Here is an 18,198-nt window from a genome sequence, read left to right as displayed (position 1 = left end):
AGAATGAAGTTTCATGTTAGTTTGTTTCAACTAGAGTGATTTTTCGTTTTTTAAATTCTGTATTTGTGGCATTGACAAATTTTACATTTTCAAAGCATGTTTTTGTTTAAGGACAGAAAAGATCTCTCTGTATTAGGATTTTAATACTATATTTGTTGGTTCTGAAGAACCTAGGGGCAGGACAGGAATAAGACACAGATGTAGAGAATGGACTTGAGGACATGGGGCGTGGGAAGGGTAAGTTGTGACAAAGTGAGAGAGCGGCATGGACATATATACACTACCAAATGTAAAAGAGATAGCTAGTGGGAAGCAGCCGCATAGCAAAGGGAGATCAGCTCGGTGCTTTGTGACCACCTAGAGGGGTGGGAGGGAGGGAGGCTCAAGAGGGAGGGGATCTGGGGACGTGCATATGCATATGGCTGATTCGCTTTGTTGTGCAGCAGAAACTAACACAGTATTGTGAAGCAGTTATAGTCCAATAAAGAGCTACTAAAATAAATAATAAAAGTGTTATTTTAGATATGTATGATTTACTTACATAATTTAGTAACTTTACATAAAGGCTATAATAAATATATGTATCATTCTACAGCTTATATTTCATTGATTTTTAAGAATTAGGAATGTTAATGTATAGAGATCTAGATTAGTCCTTGTATCCAATGTCACATTTTACTATTCATCTTTCTAAGGATGGGCATTCAGTTACTTCCATTTTTTCTGTGATAAATGATTAAATATTAAGAACATTTACATATTTGTATTTCCTTGTACACATGATCTGCTTTTATTAAGGTATTGTAGCTGACATTATCAGTGCGCTACCCTTATTCTTTCAGTCCTCCTTTCTGTATGCTGAGGGCTGCTTACTATGAACACCTGCTTGCTGTGGACACCATGAAGATAGTTCCTGGATAAGAGCAATTCAACTAGCAAATAGGGCAAGCTGGAAGTACCTGAGTCAATGCTCCCAGAAGTAGCCCTTAGTGATGCAGAGAGTAGGGAGATAAAAACCCCAGATTACTCATCCTTGACTAGGATAACTCTGAGGGTGTGTTCTACAGTGTCCCCTACAGTTCCTCAGTCAGATGGAGCTCCAGGTGCCCACAGCCTTTCACAGCTTCCTTCCCTGTCTTACTTCCCCACTGGCATTTTCTGGAACCATCTCACAAATACACTATTTGCACTGAAAATTTAGTCTCCAAGTCTGCTTCTGAAAGCATTCAAACCTAGGAACAATATACCTCGGAGTGAAATGGTTGGGTTGTGGGGTATGACTATTTTGGATAAATCTAAAGTCAAAAGTGTATACATGTATGTATGTATAATATATATGTATGTATTGTCAAGTTGGCATCCAGAGTAGTTGGGATTCTTACCAACAATGAATGACAGTTGTCTTTTCAACACTTGATATAATCAGGTTTCCTTTTAATTTTTATCCATCATATGAGTGGGAAATGGTATCTTGTTATTTTTATTCCTTCATTATTAGTGAGTCTCGTCTTTCCTTATGGAATGAGTATTACATATACATGTTGAGTTAACTAGATGTGTCCTCAATATTTCTCATTTTTAGTTAATCATATTTCTCTCTTAATCTTTTCCTCTGAAAGTCATGGAGAATTCATCAGTTTTCTAACTCACTGATCTGGTTTTCTGACAAAATTAATATGCTACCACTGGATTTATTGTTTTTGCTTTTTGAAATCTGTATATGTCTTCCTAAAATAATGCTTTCTTGAAGATACAAAGTATGTTATTTAGTTGTTTCATTTTTCTTACAACATGTTTACTTTGGTGGTGGGAGGGAGGCTTGCTAATTTACCTACAAGATGTCTCATTGCTTGAATTACTTCAACTTCTGATGTATACGTTTTATTTGCACTAAAAATGGAAGTCTGTGCCTGTGCGTGACCAGATTTAAGAGGAACTCTTATTTGTATTAGACGGATTATTGTCTAAAACTGTGATTTGGGGACAATAAGAAAAGAACATTTTCTCCAGTTTTAAGGAAAGAGACAGTTGGAAGTGTATGATGTGGTTTTTAGTCCTGCCAAACATGAGACAGAAATCCTGGTGAAGACAGTTGTATGGCAGAGATTTCCCAGTAGGAAGTGTTCTCTTTTCCATATTGGTCATAGTAGTTTATCCTTACGTGGGATACAATCCTTCTTCAGGTAGCAAAACTGCTCTTGTGATCTTGTAGACAGGATTCTTTCCTGATTTCTAATCTTGAGAGAGACTTTGCCCAATTTACCTTTGTTGTATTGGTTATTTTCCAGTGGGAAGTTGTGAAGCAGGGAAATAAATGCATGGGCTCAGAAAGCTATCTTTGAATAAATGTCTACATTTTTAAAGCAAAATTTCTACAATAATAAAACAATGATGAATGCATTTAAAATTCCCTAAGAAAAGGTAGATTTATTTTATTATTATCATTTTCTAGAAAAAATTATTAGCTCTGAATTCAACTGTAATCTAATTCAATTATACCTAAACCCTAACAATTTGCTATAAAGCTTTAAAAATTATGCCTTTTTGACATTGTCAGTATTAGCTTCTTTAAAAATCCATTTTATCTTCCTTGAGACATTGCTTTACTCCAGACCAATTACAAATCATGCAGCCTCAACAAGATTTTAAAAGCTCAAACATACTATGAAATGATGCAGAACAGAAACTAAAATTCATATATTAATTTTCTTTTTTATTTTCATAACTATTTCTACCTAGTATGCTACAGAGACCTTAATATGAAAAATTTTAAATATTTTTCTCTCTTTAATGACTCTTCGTTCTCTAATGACTCTTTGTTATACTGGCAAAATAACATTAAAAATCAGTTGTTTATTGTAGGTTATAATATTCTATACAACTGTCAACGTCACTTTCAATCTTTATGGTAAATTCAATGAAACTTCCTTCCTTGACCCCTCAGGAATAGTCAGGGTTTAGATAATGGCTAAAGAAAAACAACTAGGGTATTGCTCAAGAAGGAGTTCATCTGGTAGTGGGAAAAAAAGAAACTTTAATTTCTCCCAGTGCCCCATGGAATGTTCTCTTTGGAGGCCTTCCTTTGGATTTTGGTGTCTAGGGATGCCTTTCTTGTGTTCTCCTTTTCTTTCATGCAGCTGTTGCTGTAAGAGGATATATGAGACCCCTCCTGGAAGAAATATCAAGCTCTCCACCTGCCTCATTATCTTCCTTGTGAGGCTAAATGGCTGTATCTAATTAAATTACATGGGGAAAAATGACACTAATTTTCACTATGAGAATTTCCCTTGACCATCATGTTGGTCCTACCAAAGAGTACCACACAACTTGGAGTCATGAGAACTAATTTTATTAAGAAATGGGCAGACTTCCTCTATCCTTCTGCTGTGGATATGTTTTTTCCCTGGCAAACAGTCCTCCACCTTCTTTTGGTAAGAATTATTCTCTCTTTTATGGTGAAACCATTCTGTGTCATTTAGGAGAAACTTAATCCCTCCCTGCCAACTGCACATCATTAGGAAGTTGACTTTGACCTCATTAATCAGAGTGCCCGAATCCCAAGGCTGATGAATGGTTAAGGAATAGAAATGTCATCAAAAGGAGGCAAATGGAGTTCTCCCCACCCAGGATACTTCATTGCTATCACGGAAGAAGCTTTCCTTATGCTGCAATTAAAATACTATAAGGATTGAAGTCTCAGGCTGCCAAGAGCCATCATGCATATCACATAGAGAAAGCTTGTCTGAGAGACGGAGGTACAGAACTTAATGATATATTTTAACCTCATGTATCAAACCAAGCCTGAAGCTAGCTAATGTTGGAAATTTTGATTCGGGCTAAAAATAGGTATCCTTTAAAATTAAGCCAGTTTAGATTACCTATCTCTCTTACTTAAACTGGAAGAGTCCTAAGACAACTTTGGCTTTGAGGAAGATAATATACAAGAGGAAACCCAAGGTAAAGTGCACGAAGTTTATAATTGACTATATTCAATTTTCTACATAGCACATGGAGTGACCACCTGAAAATGTAATTCCACTCATGTTACTTCCTCCCTTAAAACTTTCAAATTATTCTCATTGCCATTCAAATATTATCATCTCCTTCAAAGCCTCGTCTACCTCTGCTACCTTATCTCATTCCGTTATCCCCTTTTTCTCTGCTCGGCTTTTTCTCTGTGTCCATCCATTCTTATCTCGTGGCCCATAGGATTGCCCACAGTTATTTGTATGGTCCGACTTATTTGGAGGGTTGAGCTCAACTGTCACTTCACCACCAAGTGTATCCTTGATGACCCTATCTAAAATAACCAATGCACTTTCTAACTTGTTGCTTTATTTCTACATATCACTTTTACATTATGAAATTATCCTTTAAAAAATTACGTTAGGGCTTCACCCTGGTGACACAGTGATTAAGAATCCACCTGCCAATGCAGGGGACACGGGTTCAAGCCCTGGTCCAGGAAGATCCCACATGGTGTGGAACAACTAAGCCCGTGTGCCACAACTACTGACCCTGCGCTCTGGAGCCTGCGAGCCACAACTACTGAAGCCCACGCGCCTAGAGCCTGTGCTCCGCAACAAGAGAAGCTACTGTAATGAGAAGCCTGCACACGGCAACGAAGAGTAGCCCCTGCTTGCTGCAACTAGAGAAAGCCCGCATGCAGCAACAAAGACCCAACGCAGCCATAAATAAAATAAATAAATTAAAAAAAATTATGTTATGCACTTAGTTGACTCTGTTTGCACCTGTATAAATGTAAGTTCCAAGAGAGCAGAGACACTTTCAATTTCGCTCATTGCTGCATCCTTGGAGGTTATAATGGTGCTTAGTAAAAAGACACACTAAATGCAAAATTGTTCAATTGATAAATGTTCAAATACCATTTCCCTAATTTTGCTCAGGAGTATTCTGTCATTCTGACTTTATTCCTTTGTAGGTCTTTCTCGGTCTGGCTCCTTTCAGGATTTCTCTCTGTCTCTCTCTCTGTCTCTCTGTCTCCCGGCTTATCTGTAGTTTCACTAACATACATTCAGTCATAACTTTTTGGGTTACCAGCTTGGGCTGAAGTCTCATCAGTTTTGAAAAATTTGAAGTCATTTATTCTTTAAATAAAGCTTCTCCTCTATTTGGATTTTACCCTTTTGGGTTGCAAACTTTATTCTATCCACCATGTCTCTGTGTTGCTCTTCCACTGTCCTCATTTCCTCATATCTATTGCTGCATTCTGGATAAGTTTTATAAATATGAAATGCAATATATATGTATATATATTATATCTATATAAATATATCTCCAACCCATATTATACTTCTTTCTTCAATTACACCTAGTCTGCTACTTAACGTATCTCTTGAGTCAGATATTTTTTTCATTGACTGTTGTTCACATTTAAAACTTCCATTCTGTTTGCTAAGGTCTATTTTTCTGATTTTTTTTGTTTCCTTTGTAATTTTATGTATTTCCTTAAGCAGACCATATCCAGATATTTTATATTTTAATCGTGAAAATTCCAATGTCTTCAGTCTTTGGGGATTTAACTCTGCTACTGCTTGTTTCTGTCGCTTATGACTCATGGTGGTTTGCCTTCTTGTGCATTTGGTGTTCTTTATGCAGTTATACTTACGTCATCTGATGCAGTCCTATTGGCTATTAACTGAGGGTCTCCACAGAGAAGTTATCCTCTACAGTGGCATGGATGCTGGCATTTATTCTGCATCATTCTAAGTTTCCTACATCCAAGCAAAATTTTGTTCTGTATCCTTCTGTTAGGTCTTTTATTTTACCTTACTGTAGTGTAATAATTTCTCCATGTTCATACAACAGCTACATACAATTACATTACTTGGAGGTTCCAAAACTTATTGAAGTAATGTCCTATTTATTGAACTGATGTCCTGTTAATAAGCATTTAGATTACTTCTTGCCATGCCAACAGTAATACACACATACCAAAGAAGTAAAGAATGAATGTTGAATAAATATGTAGATGATAGATTAGACAGATAGAGGATAGATAGAGAAATAGACAGATAGAAAGGTATTTAGATAAAATTATAATAATATTGGAACTTTCCTTCCAGACACCTGTGTATAGGAATTAAGTATATAAAATAAGTATATACTTATTTTTTTCTGAGTTCAGAGCTAGCTGTATCCCCTACATTTTGCTATGTGTTGTCATTTTCTTTAATTAGTAAAGAGCTTGTAATTATAGTTTTGATTTCCTCTTTGACACATGATATTTAGAAGATTTTTTAAATTGCTGTGTTACTGCTTTTAAATGTTAAACATTTATTTATTTATTTAGTTTTATTACCAGAATTATAGAGGCAGAGAAAATGGCCCATACAATTTATGCTTTGAAGATTTTATTGACATTTCCTTTGTGGCCTAACATATGTTAATTTTGAAATTATCAATTGACAGATGAAAAATGTGCATTTTTCCTACTGTGTAAAATGTTTAATTAAATATATAAGGTTAACCTTAATTTGTATGGAAATTAGATCTTTTATATTTTTGAAACTTGATTTGAAAAATTAGAGAGGAAAACATCCTGCATTATTATTTTTTTGATATAATTTTTTAGCACAGAGAGACTCTTAACAGTTATAGCTTCCTTGTGAATGGTACTCTAGTAAATAAAATGATTGACTTTGTCCCGTTTAGTGCTTTTAGCTTTGGATTGTACTTCATCTGTTTTTATAGAGGTTGAGAAAAGTTCTCAAGGGGAGATAGAGTATACATCCCTCCCTTTGAATCTGGATGGACTTACCTATGCTTCAACCAATAATATTTGATAAAAGTGATAGTCCATAACTTCTGAGCTAGATGATAAAAAGCCATGCACCTTCTGCCTGGTTCTCTTGAAATTCTTGCTTTTGGAACTCTCCTTCTCATAACCCAGCCATCTAACTGGGAGAAGCCTGAGCCACATGGTGAGGCCATATATGTATACCAGTGATGGTCCCAATTGAGTCCAGTCTTTCAGTTTTCCTAGCCCAGGCTCTGCAGGTATAAGTGAAGGAGCTTCCAGGTGATGTCTGCCTCCAGGCAAGTGGATGGCCTCCAGCTACTCAGGTCTTCCCAGCTAAGGTCCCAGACATCATGGAGCATAGATGAGTTGTCCCAGCTGTGCCTTGGTGACTCCTGACCTCAGAATCTGCAAAAATACCAAAAAGCCTTTTGCTTATGCCACTAAGTGCAATACTAACAGGCATAGACACTAATCTTGAAAACCCTACTTTATTATTGCTTACATGTGCTTTATAAAGCTTATTTATCCTTTTACAATTAATGGTATATCATTTTAGGCATGTTTTTTGATAATATCATACAGCTGCTTACCTTTTAAAAATTTTATAAATTCTTTGTTCTGGGGTGAGTAGGTGAGATTTTGTATTTGATAATGTATTTTAATGGAGCTATATCCTATTTTAAACTAATATACACTATTTTGGGGGTCATACTGCTTCTTACATCTATTTAATTTTGCCTTTGAAATATCTTGAAATATCTTCCATTCACCTTTATTTATTCAGAACTTTGGTGATACTGGGAAGATGATATGTATTTGCCTACTTCATTTTCATCCTCCACTTGCCCTGCAAATATGATCAGTGTTTCCTGGACCCTAACACTAGCTTTTCTCTCTACCTTCACTGTAATATGGTGGGTAGGCGCTCCGGGAGGCACTGGTGGTCCTGCCAGTGCAGGTGGTCCTGGCGTAGCTTATGGCCGTTCATCGTTTTCTAGTCTCTTAAAGGCTATCATCAGTGTGGCTAAAAATACTTTTAAATCAGGAATTGTTGAATATCATGAGTATTATTTGTTACCCAAAGGTTATACGAACTTTCTTTAAAACTACCTTGAAGCAAATTTTTATAGAGATTTCTAATATTTTTTTTCGGTTTACTTTATGGTTTGGAGTCTATCAGATTCACTTTTCTTTTTTTAATCAATGATAGTTACTTATATGTTCTTTGAATGCCGTTCATTTCATCAAGATCTTGAAGCATAATTACTATAAAACTTTATATAATATCCTCTCATGAATTACAACCACTTTCTCATTCTCAGTATTTTTAATTAAATATTTCTCTATTTTGTTGGTTTATTTAAAGAACCAACTCTTATGTCTTCGTCAATACTATGTGCAGTTTTCTAATTAATTTGTTTCTCTTCTTATGTATTCATGTCTTTTGTTTCTTTGGTATGATTTTATTCTGCTTTATAGTATCATGATTTTTTTTCATTGTCTTCCCCAAAATAAAACAATTTTTGTATATAACTCTTTTTTTGTTCAAGATTATTTTTAATATTTTTGCTTAGACTTCCTCACTATTTCGCATCAGTCTTGCTAGGCTTATGTGTATGCCTGAAAATAATTTCTCAGCTTTACCTTTGATGCTTCACCCGCTGTTTAGATGAGCAAGCCCCAGGCTGAATTCAGGAGTTTTGATCTTTCTTGCTATATTTGGGGCTTCTGGATGACCTGCTGGGGATGTGTAATGTGTATGGTCAGGTACTGTGAATAAAGCACCTCCCGATATGAGCTGTTTGTCCAAGTGAGGCTTCCCTCGGAGTGGTAGTGGCCTGGAGAAACTTTGTACAGCCTGAGGCAGCTGTCCTTCTTGAACCTAATGTTTTCATACCACCTTTTCTCCAAGAAACTCCTAAATAATTTTTGCATATTTAGCACCACTGTGCTCTGGAGATGCAAGGGGAGATCCAGCAGGATTACTTAATCCAATATTAAACATACAAGCAGTCTCTTAGGAGGGTTTTTTGCAGCTGTTTAATAGAACATATTGGCCTCAAACAATGGTTTAAGATGAGACTGAAAGATACGATTGCTCTTTAATTAAGCTTCTGGGAGTGTCTGGAAATGCAGAAAAAATTCACAACACAAACTGCATCCCAGGACTAATACGTTAATGGTTGCAGAATCAATTTCTGGAGATTCGAATGATCTGGGGACAGCACTGTCATAACAGAGGGGATCTAAGGACAACCTCATGGAGTTGGTAGAGAGGTAGCCACGGTGGCAATATCTGGAGCCAGTGAATGTGAGACCACATGGTTGGAGCCAGAGATAACATAGACCTACAGTTAGAGGATAACTGTACAGGAGAGGTACAGTGAACAGAGTCAGGCAGAATCAATTAAGCATCCTGGAATTCAGGAGGAAGCCAGTTAGACTGCATGGAGAAAGCATATCATTAATCCAGGTCAAACTGGGCTAAGTTTAGGCTCTGAAGGTAAAATGGATATCAAAGGTAAAGGGCAAAGGAAAAGTTCTATTTGCCTCAGACACTACTATATCCTTAGCAGAACTTTGCTTCCTCTAGAGCTATGCTGTCTAATAGCCACTAGCCATTTAGGCAGTTTAAATTTTAAAGAAAATTTAAAATTCAGTTCCTCAGTCTCACTGGACACATTTTAAAGACTCTATCTGTGGACAGCACAGAATGAGCATTTCCAACATCGCAGAAAATCCTGTTGGACTTCAAAAGCAGGGCTGCTCTTCAGCCGTGGTCCACAAATAGAGATGTAAGACCATCTGCTGAGGATAATATTAGAACTGCCATTCTTATTTATTTTCATCTAATCTTTTAAATTTTTATTTTGTGTATATTTCATGATGCACAAAATTATTGATATACATGTAAATTCTAAAAACTGACATCTTATATTTAACTTCATTGCTTTTTCCTCCTTAGTATTTACCATAATTTAATATATATTTTCCTTATTTATCTTTTTTTATTATTTTTTGTGATTTCTACAAAGTCTGAGCTCCATAAAGGAAAGAAGTTTGGCCTTTCTTTTTTGTATTTACTGAAGTTATCATAACACATAGATGTTCGATAAATAATCGTTGACTATTCATAGCCAACCCTTTGGATTGTTTAGGCCGTGTACTGCACAAACGCAAGGCATTTGTATGACAGGGGAGATTAGTATATTTGTTTCAGTAAGCAAATGACAAAAAAATGAATTGTTTTATCGAAACTATTACATTGGGACAAATTTCTGACACAAAAGTAAAGTCAAGGGAGAGATTCCTTTCTAATTTGCACAAAAGATCAGAAAGGCCGAGCATATATCGAAAGTATAAATACAATAGATTTTTAAAAAATGGGTCCATGATAGACAAAGTTGATTTCCTATTCTGGAGGATAGAAATCTAATAGGGGCAATGGTATTAAAAAATTCTACTCAAAAGAGCAAGTGGAGGTGCCAGTGTAAAGAAAGCCTGTGGAGGAGGACTTCGTGTCGGTTACTGTAATCAAGGTCTGAATTAGGTTGAGGATGGGAAGTTATCAGCACATCTCAGGGGATAAAAACAGGTTTGCTCAGATGCAGTCAGACACCATAAAAGCTGATAGCTTGCCATTCAACCAGCAGGTAACAAGTTCTCAAATGTACAATCAAATGTACATTTGATTGCCATTGTGATCAGCTGTTCTAAAACACACTAGAAAATGACTCCAAAACTTATCACTCATCAGCCGATAGCAGTGCATTCTGCTCATCAGCGCGTGATTTAAAGCTTATCAGTAAGGCATGGGAAATAGTAAAATAAAATTTGAAGTCAAAAAGAACTGGGTTATAATCTGGACTCTTTCTCAAGTTGAACATGAGTACATGGCTATATATTAACCTCCGTCTGTCAGTTCCCATATTTATAAAATGACATTAGTTGTATAAAATTTTATGTCTTTCACAGGGCTGTGGAGGGTTAATTTGACCATGTAAGTTCTCTAGGGCAGTCTCTGGCATATGGTAGAGGCTCAGTGATTGAAGATTTCCCTTTTTCTTTCTCATTCTTACAATTCTAATGTGAACCTAAAGTCTTTCTTTTGAAGTCTTCACCTCCCTTCAGAAAGATGATAGTTATAAAAAGCATAGCAATTGATACGCATTGAAATTTTACTACGTCAGAGGCTCATGCTAAGTGCTTTACACATTTTTTAAACTACAAGCACAGTGTCAAGTTCCAACCACTTCCCAACCCTGCTGCCCCCTTGTGATGCCAAAAATCCCGCCCTCATGGAGTCAGCAACATCGAGAGCACTAACTTGCAGGAGAGTTAAAATTTCTCTACTGGTATGAGAGAGTTTTCGTTACCTTGTGCACATTGATTTCTTAATATTATCCCCAACCTTACTCTAATCTTTTTAAAGGGTTTTAAAATAAATTTAACAGACTCTAGCATCAAACTAAGGGGAAGGGGAGGTGTTAGGAATGCTTGTCGAAGGATGAGGAACTGCCCTCAGCCTAGCACCAAAGGTCAATTCAGAAAGCCTGCCTCTGAGGAAGTTTACATTTCAAAAGACACACTTCACTGACTTGATAATTTTGTTGTGAGCCAACTCCAAACTTCCCATGTTTCTCTGACATGTTGACATGACCTAAATTTATAATATATCTCAGGAATAGTAATTTCTCTCTATTTATAGAAGAAAAAAACCCAGAAAATTTCAAAACATCATAAAGTGTATTTTCAGAGCTTCTGGGATGCAGGTGACCTAGAACTCCAAGAACAAAATCACCCTGTCCTTATTCTTCTGTGATGTAAAAATAATGCCACATAGAGGAATAGAACATGCTTATAAATGCTATTCTTAAGAATCAAATCTTCATTCTAACTCTGCTCTTAATGTTTCTTGCCCAGGAGCTGCTTTTGTGCCAAGAATGCACTAAGAAAAAGAAAACCCTGGTAAATAAAAATCCAAAGATTTCTAAAGCTGAAAGAAGTAATATTTTCCAATCCAGAAAATCACAGCTTGACTCACATCTCCAGAGAGCAAATCTCTGAGATTTTAAAACTTATTTCCACATTCTTACACCTAACACTTCCTCTTTTGTGAAGTCAGGCTATAGGAAAAATAGTTATATTGTCACACATTTTATCTGACAGCCAGGAAACATTCTTATTACATGTATTGCAAGACTTTGCTGAAAGTACACTGCGTTTTACTTTAGCTTTGCATATTTAAGGAGTAAAAACTGGGCCTGGTTGGGGGCAGGATGGGGTTTTGGCTGATGAGGTTGGGTGAGGTAAAACACAATGTGTTTCCTGCCCAGAAAGATCAATTTGATATTTGTGTCTTGGAATAGATTCGTTATTTATTTATTTATTTATTTATTGGCTGCGTTGCGTCTTCCTAGCTGCGTGCTAGGCTTTCACTAGTTGTGTTGTACGGGGGCAACTCTTACTTGCGGTGTGCGGGCTTCTCATTCATTGTGGTGGCTTCTCTTGTTGCAGAGCACAGGCTCTGGGGCATGTGGGCTTCAGTAGTTGTGGCATGCGGGCTCAGTAGTTGTGGCTCGTGGGCTCAGTAGTTGTGGCTCACAGGCTCAGTAGTTGTGGCTCGCGGGCTCTAGAGCACAGGCTCAGTAGTTGTGATGCATGGGCTTAGTTGCTCCACGGCATGTGGGATCTTCCCAGACCAGGGATCGAACCCATGTCCCCTGCATTGGCAGATGGATTCTTAACCACTGCGCCCCCCAGGGAAGTCCTGATTTGTTTTTTGAAATAGCGCTCAAAGTAAGTTTACTGGTCCAAGGGAATGGAGGAGGGGATTTTATACATTGTGACTACTTTTTTAAAAAGATTAAATGTCAGTATCTAACTTGATTACCCATTATTTTCCCAAATTTGATGCCGAGGGTAAACATTAAATCAGTTATGCAAAGGTAGAGATATACCGACATTTGAGGGCATTTGCAAAAAAACCAGCATTGAGACTTTGAAGGGAGGACCCCCTCCAAAAAAAGAGTTCCCTGGTAATTTGAAAATGACTAACTTGTTAGTGACATAATAAGCATTTATTGAGTTATTTCTATGTCTGTTATAACAAGCCTAGAGTGTTAGGCTTATCTTTTGAGGATGTAGCAATCAAGTATGTATTTATCTGTTTGAATTCTAGGCCAGGGAGGACCTACAGAGATGACTCAGAGCCAGAGATTGGGATTCAAAGTACCAGAGGTGAGTACAAGGGCCAGCTGTCCTGCTCATGCCTCTAAAAGCAAGATTTACACGGTTGGATCAGAACAGGGATAAATCTGGAAGACAGTTTCAGAGGTCAGAATTTAGGCAAACTTGGAACAGAAAAGAAACAAAGTCAGGAGTAAACTGAAGTTGGTCCAGAGTTGTAGTTGGTTCTTTTAAAATATCCACAACCTGCTTCTTTAAAAAATTTTTATTGGGGTATAGTTGATTTACAATGTTGTGTTGGTTTCAGGAATGTACAGTAAAGTGAATCAGTTATACATATATAATATGTCCACTCTTTTAGATTCCTTTCCCATATAGACCGTTCCAGAGTATTTAATAGAGTTCCCTGTGCTATACAGTAGGCCCTTATTAGTTATCTATTTTATATATTGTAGTATGTATATGTCAATCCCAATCTTCCAATTTATCCCTCCCCCACTTACCCCCTGGTAACCTGTAAGTTTATTTTCTACATCTATAACTTTATTTCTGTTTTGTAGATAACTTCATTTGTAGCCAAGGCATAATGTTTTCTTCTAAGTGTCTACTGTGAAAAGGGGAATGAAAGATAATAAGATTCAGATGATGTATATGTACATATTTTAGGACGTTTGTAAGTATAAAATTCCATGTAAGAGGGCTTCCCTGGTGGCGCAGTGGTTGAGAGTCCGCCTGCCGATGCAGGGGACGCGGGTTCGTGCCCTGGTCCGGGAGGATCCCCCGTGCCGCAGAGCGGCTGGGCCCGTGAGCCATGGCTGCTGGACCTGCGCATCTGCAGCCTGTGCTTTGCAGGGGGAGAGGCCGCAGCGGTGAGAGGCCCGCATACCGTAAAAAAAAAAAAAAAAATTCCGTGTAAGAATATTTCAGCCTCTACTTGACACCAAAAGCTCAAGCAACGAAAGCAAAAATAAACAAGTAGGACTACATCAAACTAAAATGCTTCTGAACAGTAAAAGAAATAGGAAAATAATAAGGCAACATATGGAATGGGAGAAAATATTTGCAAACCATATATCTGATGAGTTAACATCCCAAATATAATATTTAAGGACCTCATACAATTCAATAGCATAAACAAACAATCTTATTAAAAAATCAACAAAGGACTTGAATAGGCATTTTTCCAAAGAAAACATACAAAGGCCAACAGGTATGTGAAAAGTTACTCAACATCACTAATCATCGGGGAAATGCAAATCAACACCACAATGAGATATAACCTCATACCTGTTAGAATGGCTACTATTAAAAAGACAAAAAGAGTAAGTGTTGGTAAGGTTGTGGAGTAAAGAGAATCCTTGTGCAATGTTAGTGGGAGTATAAATTGGTACAGCCAGTATGGAAACAGTATGGTGGTTCCTTTAAAAATTAAAAATGAAACTACCATATCATCTGGGTATATATCTGAAGGAATTCTGCACCCCATATTCATTGCAGCATTATTCACAGTAGCCCAGACATGCAACCTAGGAGTACAACAGGTGAATGGCTAAAGAAGACATGACATATATATACATATATATATATGTGTGTGTATATATATATATATATGTGTATATATATATGTGTGTGTGTATATGTATATATATGTGTGTGTATATATATACACATACACACATAGAGAGAGGAGAGAGGGTCAACTGGGGAGATGCTGGTATGGGGTACAAACTCCCAGCTTTAAAAATAAATAAGATCTGGGGATCTAATGCACAGCATGGTGGCTATAATTAACAATACTGTATTATATACATGGGTTCGAGCCCTGGTCTGGGGAGATCCTACGTGCCACGGAGCAACTAAGCCCGTAAACCACAACTACTGAGCCTGCACTCTAGAGCCCGCGAGTCACAACTACTGAAGCCCGCATGTCTAGAGCCCATGCTCCACAGCAAGAGAAGCAACTGTGATGAGAAACCCATGCATCGCAATGAAGGGTAGCCCCCCACTCGGCGCAACTAGAAAAAGCCCGCATGCAGCAAGGGAGACCCAACACAGCCAAAAAAAAAAAAATCCATTGGAACTAAATATGAGTCTCCTTATTTCTTAGAAACAAATGCTTAGAATATTTATCATTCTAAACCATTTCATTCATATAAACATTTTCATATAATGTCATGTTTAGCTGATGCTGTTGGATCAGTTATATCTGTTTTGATTTTTCATCACCTTCACTAATCCCAATTTTTTCCCTCACTTGGATTAATTTAGTACCTTTCTAACAAGTCTTCTTGCATTTAATATTACACCCTTAAAATTGATTCTCAACACTGCAGGCAGAATGATCTTTAAAAAATTATTTAGACTGTTCTGATCTCTCTATTACCCTTCTCTCCAAACACTAAGTTCCTATGCCCGACACTTCTTGCTCCATATATACTTCAGCGTCTGTTTATATGTCACCTCTGTAAGAAAATTTCTCTAGTCACACTATCTAAATTATGCAATATTCTTTTCCATCAAAGCATTGTGTTAATTTGCTTTCTGGCTCTTCCTAAAATGTATTTTTAAATTATTAAATTCTGTGTCTAGTAGTTTATAGTTTTTTATCCACTAGACTTTCTTTTTCTTGAGTGAAGGGCCATGTCATTCCTGTTATTTTTTACACCACCAGTTAACACAAATTTCTCAGATGAAAGACATTCGGTAAGAATCTGTGGAATGAATAGATGAATTAATATTTTTACTTTACGAAAATGCTTCCAAAAAGGGTAACAAAAACATGGGTAAAAGTTTTTATAAACCAGATATTCGTAAAATCTCTAAGACAAAGAGTATTCATTAATTGCAAAAGAGAAAATGCAGTTATTGTTTTTTTAACATCTTTATTAGAGTATAATTGCTTTACAACAGTGTGTTAGTTTCTGCTTTATAACAAAGTTAATCAGCTATACATATACATATAACCCCATATCTCCTCACTCTTCTGTCTCCCTCCCACCCTCCCTTTCCTACCCCTCTAGGTGGTCACAAAGCACCGAGCTGATCTCCCTGTGCTATGTGGCTGCATCCCACTAGCTATCTATTTTACATTTGGTAGTATATATAAGTCCATGCCACTCTCTCACTTCATCCCAGCTTACCCTTCCCCCTCCCCGTGTCCCCAAGACCATTCTCTACATCTGTGTCTTTATTCCTGTCCTGCTTCATAACCACTTTTTTTTTTTTAGTTTCCATATATATATGTGTTAGAATACGGTATTTGTTTTTCTCTTTCAGACTTATTTCACTCTGTATGACAGACTCTAGGTCCATCCACCTCACTACAAATAACTCAATTTCTTTTTATGGCTGAGTAATATTCCATTGTATATATGTGCCATCGTCTTTATCCATTCATCTGTCAGCGGACATTTTGGTTGCTTCCATGTCCTAGCTATTGTAAATAGTGCTGCAGTGAACATTGTGGTACATGACTCTTTTTGAATTATGGTTTTCTCAGGGTATATGCCCAGCAGTAGGATTTCTGGGTCATATGGTAGTTCTGTTTTTAGTTTTTTTAAGGAGCCTCCATATTGTTCTCCATAGTGGTTGTATCAATTTACATTCCCACCAACAGTGCAAGAGGGTTCCCTTTTCTCCACACCCTCTCGAGCATTTATTGCTTGTAGAATTTTGATGATGGCCATTCTGACCAGTGTGAGGTAATACCTCATTGTAGTTTTGATTTGCATTTCTCTAATGATTAGTGATGTTGAGCATCCTTTAATGTGTGTTGGCAATCTGTATATATTCTTTGAAGAAATGTCTATTTAGGTCTTCTGCCCATTTTTGGATTGGGTCGTTTGTTTATTTTGATATTGAGCGGCATGAACTGCTTGTAAATTTTGGGGGTTGTTTTGCGGTACGCGGGCCTCTCACTGTTGTGGCCTCTTCTGCTGTGGAGCACAGGTTCCGGACGCACAGGCTCAGCGGCCATGGATCACGGGCCCAGCCGCTCCGCGACATGTGGGATATTCCCACACCGGGGCATGAACCTGTGTCCCCTGCATTGGCAGGCGGACTCTCAACCACTGCATACCAGGGAAGCCCATGCTTGTAAATTTTGGAGATTAATCTTTTGTCAGTTGCTTCATTTGCAAATATTTTCTCCTATCTTGAGGGTTGTCCTTTTGTTTTGTTTATAGTTTCTTTTGCTATGCAAAAGCTTTTAAGTTTCATTATGTCCCATTTGTTTATTTTTGTTTTTATTTCCGTTTCTCTAGGAGGTGGGTCAAAAAGCATCTTGCTGTGATTTATGTCATAGAGTGTTCTGCCTGTGTTTTCCTCTAAGAGTTTTATAGTGTCTGGCTTTACATTTAGGTCTTTAATCCATTTTAAATTTATTTTTGTGTATGGTAGTAGGAAGTGTTCTAATTTCATGCTTTTACATGTAGCTCTACCCTTTTCCCAGCACCATTTATTGAATGGGCTGTCTTTTCTCCATTATATATTGTTGCCTCCTTTATCAAAAATGGGCTGTCTTTTCTCCATTATATATTGTTGCCTCCTTTATCAAAAATAAGGTGACTATATGTGTGTGAGTTTATCTCTGGGCTTTCTGTCCTGTTCCATTGATCTATATTTCTGTTTTTGTGCCAGTACCATACTGTCTTGATTACTGTAGCTTTGTAGTATAGTCTAAATCAGGGAACCTGATTCCTCCACCTTGTGATTACTACAAGGGATTGCTTGTAGTAATCTCTCATGATCCTTTGTATTTCTGCAGTGTCAGTTGTTACTTCTCCTTTTTCATTTCTAATTCTATTGGTTTGAGTCTTCTCCCTTTTTTTCTTCATGAGTCTGGCTAATAGTTTATCAATTTTGTTTATCTTCTCAGAGTACCAGCTTTTAGTTTTATTGATCTTTGCTCTTGTTTGCTTCATTTCTTTTTCATTTATTTGTGATCTGATCTTTATGATTTCTTCCCTTCTGCTAACTTTGGGGTTTATTGATTCTTCTTTCTCTAATTGCTTTAGGTGTAACCTTAGGTTGTTTATGTGAGATGCTTCTTGTTTCTAGAGGTAGGATTGTATTGCTATAAACTTCCCTCTTAGAACTGCTTTTGCTGCATCCCATAGGTTTTGGGTCATTGTGTTTTCATTGTCATTTGTTTCCAGGTATTTTTTGATTTCCTCTTTGATTTCTTCAGTGATCTCTTGGTTATTTAGTAGGGTATTGTTCACACTCCATGTGTTTGTATTGTTTGT

This window comes from Neophocaena asiaeorientalis, unplaced genomic scaffold, assembly GCF_003031525.2.
Source record: "Neophocaena asiaeorientalis asiaeorientalis breed wild unplaced genomic scaffold, Neophocaena_asiaeorientalis_V1.1 scaffold517, whole genome shotgun sequence".
In the NCBI taxonomy this organism is placed as follows: Eukaryota; Metazoa; Chordata; class Mammalia; order Artiodactyla; family Phocoenidae; genus Neophocaena; species Neophocaena asiaeorientalis.
The sequence above is the reverse complement of the archived record's forward strand: the minus strand, read 5'-3'. Positions refer to the sequence as shown.